This window comes from Thermobia domestica, chromosome 2 (genome assembly GCF_964235325.1).
Source record: "Thermobia domestica chromosome 2, izTheDome1.hap1.1, whole genome shotgun sequence".
Taxonomy (NCBI): domain Eukaryota; kingdom Metazoa; phylum Arthropoda; class Insecta; order Zygentoma; family Lepismatidae; genus Thermobia; species Thermobia domestica.
Window position 1 is genome coordinate 45,679,888 of NC_137455.1, and position 4,996 is coordinate 45,684,883.

General features: G+C 35.7%; 2 non-coding genes across 2 annotated transcripts; both read right to left on the reverse strand.

Annotated features, from left to right (window-relative positions):
* Window positions 1-1,374: 1,374 nt before the first annotated feature.
* TRNAP-AGG (transfer RNA proline (anticodon AGG)) lies at window positions 1,375-1,446 on the reverse strand. The gene has a single exon. It is a non-coding gene; the product is annotated as a tRNA-Pro (tRNA).
* A 1,447-nt stretch (window positions 1,447-2,893) lies between these two features.
* On the reverse strand, window positions 2,894-2,965 carry TRNAP-UGG (transfer RNA proline (anticodon UGG)). The gene has a single exon. It is a non-coding gene; the product is annotated as a tRNA-Pro (tRNA).
* Between the last annotated feature and the right edge of the window lie 2,031 nt (window positions 2,966-4,996).

Here is a 4,996-nt window from a genome sequence, read left to right on the forward strand (position 1 = left end):
ATAACACACATTATTGCACATACAATCGCTCTTATTGTAGAAAATCCAAATTTCCTGCTTTTTTTGTGGGGCACGCTGTATTTAAAAAAAAAGTCAGCAAGGTATGAAAAAGAAAATAAAAATATGTCATCAGTAAAAGAAGTATAAATTTCATCTTTTTCTACACTTATGAGAAATATTTCCACATCTGACATATTCGTACAGCTTACTTAAAATATTACCATTCGACAACTAACGAACTTCAGTATGGAAATGTAGACCCTAAAGTTTTATGTTTAGCACTGAGGCCGTCACACAAATCATCAAAGAGACGAGTATTCAAAGCACTTGACGTTACAAAATTAACAACTTTAATAGTCAATGATAATGGTTCTCAGTAAAGTTCGCGTAGCTAAGGATTGCCTGTGAATTAAGCACAACGAATCAATAATTGTAAAATGTCTGTCCTCTACCAGCTTTATAAATCCAGACCGCGAACCTAACATTGCTCGAACTCCATCAGTACAAAGAACATAATCATGGGACGTTAAACTAAAAAGAAAAAAAAAAAAAATGCCATGAGAGATCCTTTTCAATTTTTGGCAGAAGCTCATATGGTTCAAAATCTCTGAGATTACATCTCATATGACATCCTGAAAACGACGCTATACTCCTATTCAACTTCATATCAAGAACATGAATAACAGTGTAATTTGGAACTGAAATCAGGCGAAGTTTTTATTAATACAATTTATTTAGTACAAGTTTGGCCCAAGACCATGCAATTTCTACATATCTTTCAAATAAAAGCAAATTCCAAGAATTTAGCTAACCATAAGCATTACATTTTTAATTATCATAATTTCATATTGATTTGATTTAGCGTTCCTTTTAGTAGTTAAGTTATACGAGACGTAGACCTACAGCTTAACGTGAAAATCAAGCCACATGAGCTCCAGCCAGGAATCGAACCAGGGTCTCCCACACCAAAGGCACGTACACTAACCGCTTATCAACGAGAGAGTACAGAATTCCATAGATATTTCATGTGTGATGTTCTTAAAAATCCATTTTGGCTGCCGTAATTCTAGCGCAAGTTAATAATCAACCTGACTGTCATACAAATAAAGTTAAGCTATCAATCGATCAAATATGACAAGTATTAAATAAGTCGTAGAATCACTAAATTACACATATACACGATTTCCATTGTAAAATTATACTTTCCCCCCCTAATTTGTAAGTAAAGAATATCCTTCATGCATTGAAAAAAATCACCAAAAGACTGATACAAGAGCTTAACAATAGAAGAATCATAAACCTTCAATGATATATGTGAACTTATGTCCATTTTATAGTTGAATATTAATATAATAATAATAATCAAAATTATAAGGGCTCGTCCGGGATTTGAACCCGGGACCTCTCGCACCCTAAGCGAGAATCATACCCCTAGACCAACGAGCCACCTGGAGACTACTACTAGACGAATATAACTTCTATAATAACTGTTATCACGGAATGGCAGAGAAAGTTGTTACAATTTGCAATGTTCTATTTATGACCTTCGGTGAATTTTCATATATTGGAGACATGTTGGTAAACTTCATTTCTGGACAAACAAAAGTTTTAAACCATCATTTATTGAACATAAATTTAATACATGTAGATATTTTAAAATTATTTCATTGATTTGTTTTAATTATTATTATTTATCCGACCATCAAGTATATCTTCAAACTCAGATTCAAACGCCATATATGATCTGAGTGACATTTCTCGTCAAACATTCTAACTCCTAGTCATTAGAAAATTACGAAAGTAAAGAGAAATGCTCTTCAAAAAAAAAAAAAAAAAGAAAAAGAAAAGAAAAAGAAAAAAGAAAAGAAAAAAGAAATGAATAGTAACAAAAAATTAGGGTAAATTCTAGTTACTGGGGGAGGCAGAATTTTTTTTAGGAGTAGAGCAAGATATGGATAAGTAGGGCAGGGATAGGAACGGGTTAGCCAGGGGCGGATCCAGGGGGGGCGATCGGGGCGATCGTCCCCCCCCAGAAGAGAGAACTGTCTTATTTTATATATATATATAAATAAAAGCCATCACAAAGTTTGAAGCCCTTAAAAGCATGACAACCCCCCTCCCAGAAGTCGGTCCTGGATCCGCCCCTGGGGTTAGCTAAAGGTTAGGGAAGTTTTTACATATTTTCATAAAATTAATGAGTGTAATTTCCCGTTTCTGAGTGAGTATACCAGCTGGAGAGGACATCGTAAAGTTAACACTAGGTTTGTATTGGCCCCCCGCAACTAGAATTAACTCGAAAACTAAGTAGCTTAATAGTACAACATTTACACAAAAGTTCCAAGCAGTGATAAAAATAAACAGTTCAAAAGAATGTTCATAAAGTAAGTATATAAACGGAATTCAAGGTATTTTCAGTAGATGAGATTCTTTGGTCAACCCGTTAATTTTTTTTAACATATTACAAATTTAATGCTATTACTGTCTTTTACGAAGAGAAAAATACAAATGCTCTCAAGAGGGGATGAATAAACTAGGGAATAGTGACTTGCGTTTTGCAGCTTGTTCCATGTGCTTATTAATTTTACTGTAATTGTTTTAATTGGTGTTAAGAGCAGCTCGAGTTAACTACTGTTTACATATTCTGCCCTACTCCGACTACTCGGTACGATGTAACAAGCATCGAAGTGGAAACACTGACCTCACGATCTGTCTTTATTCATGACAACTTATGGCACATTGCCTGAGCTAATTCGTTCAGTCAGTCCTAACAGATGAGCAAAATTATGTGATGCTTAATACCGGTATAGTACAATATTAAAGAACTCTCAATGTTGTCTGAGGATTTATACCCATTTTATAGCTGAACATTAACATTCAATGATAAAAAACGTAAGGGCTCGTCCGGGATTTGAACCCGGGACCTCTCGCACCCAAAGCGACAATCATACCCCTAGACCAACGAGCCACCGGCTATAGAATTGACTTTTAACTTCAATAGTAAAACCGTTTTCTCGTAATGGCAGAGAAAGTTGTTACTACAACTTGCAATGTTCTACTTACGACTTTCAGTGAAGACATGTTGGTACCTGGACCAAGAAAAGCTTTACGCGTAAATAGCCATTTATTGAACATAAATTTAATACATGGAGATATTTTTAAGGATATTGCACTGAAATTTTTCAAGTAAGTAATAAAGTATGTCTTCAAACTCAAATCTGAACGCCATAAATGATGTGGGTAAAATTTCCCGACAAATGTTCTAGTTCCTAGTTATTAGAAAATTATGGGTAACGAAAGTAAAGAGAAATAGGCCTACTCTTTAAAAAACAGTGACTGGTAAAAGAAAAAAAAATTAATACTAAAGCATTTACACAGAAGTTCCAAGGAGTAATAAAAATAGACAGTTCAAACGAATGTTCATAAAATAAGTAAATAGACGGAATTCAAGCTGTTTGCTGTAGATGAGGTTATTATTTATAGGTCTCTATACATTTCTCAAAGAAACAATTAAGTTAGCTATATCATACGAGAGAAGCGGGGCAAAAGAAACCGGACTTTGTTCAAAAAAATAAATTTATTAAGTTTTATTCAGTTTTATTCATTTTTTTCAGTTTCCTTCAAAGTACTCTCCATCAGATGCGATGCACTTCTCCAGTTTTCTTTCCCCCTGTTAGAAGCACCTCTGGAACTCTTCAACTTTGACATCAGCCAATGCTCTCTGGAAAGCTCTTATTACAGCCTCCACATTATCTAAACCTTCCCTTTTAGATTTTTTCATTCTCAGGGGTAGGGAAAAGTCGTACGAGTCAAGGTCTGACGAATACGGAAGGTGAGAAATGATAGCTCACCGCTGAGAGGCCAAATAGCGGTTCACAGACACGGCCGTGTATGCGGAGACATTGTCATGATGAAGGAACCAGTTACCTAATTGCCAGAATTCCGGGCGTTTCCTCTACACATCTTCCCGCAAATCCCTAAAACTTCCAAATAAAAGTGCCGGTTAACAATCTCACGAGCGGCAGAAATTCCCAGAGCACAATTCCACGAACATAAAAACGATCATCGTCTTAATATTTGACATCACTTGTCTTATTATTATTGGTGCGGGAAGTCACAAAATAGTTTTAGTTACTTTTAATCTGACGTTTTAAGTTCTGGCTGAAATCTAGACGAGTTTTTTTTTTTTTTTTTTTTTTTTTTTTTTTTTTTTTTTTTTTTTTTTTTTAGGCGAGGACTAAAATTAGCGGAACACTCTTATTTGCAAATCCTCAGTCAAATTCCACTGGCACGAGCTCCAACTCAGTCCCGTCTACTCTGAATATTTGCCTCGTTGCTTTTTGACGGATTTTTTTTCAATGTTTTCGTCGTTTCGAAGGGCACCCAGAACGAACATGGTTTTCAACACCATCACACCACATTTAGAGCGCCCAAACTACTCAAAATCTTGTGTGCGGCTCATGGCATATTTCTTGAAAGCCTATTGAGGTATTTGTTAAACTCCCGTTGCCGATTTTTCAAGCAGGAAGCAAAATTTCAAACACGCTCTTTGTTCCTTTAAATTCTGCCATAATGATTTCGCAGGGTGCAAGTCGGAACAGTTGAGAAAAACAACACTATAATTAAACCTTAACCTTCTACGTAGACGTCGTTTGTGCATTTGATTTAGGAAGGTCTCTATCAGATTCACCCAGCGGGAGAAATCTCTAAATACGCCCAGGAACGGGCGCGAACTTTCAATATAGTTTCTGCGCGTCGTTTGTGTAGGTGGTTGCCGGTTCTATTCTTGGTAGAAGAGCATTACGGAGGTTTGGATTCCACCTTAAACTGAGGTTCACGTCTTATATAGCCTCAAAGCTGGAAGGGGATGATAAACTTCTGCAAACACATTTTGTAATCTGTCTTCAATATTAATAACCTGGTATTTACTCTGAATTGCAAAATTGTTCACCAAAGCAGAGGACGTTTGATCACTATTTATTATTATTATTATTATTAT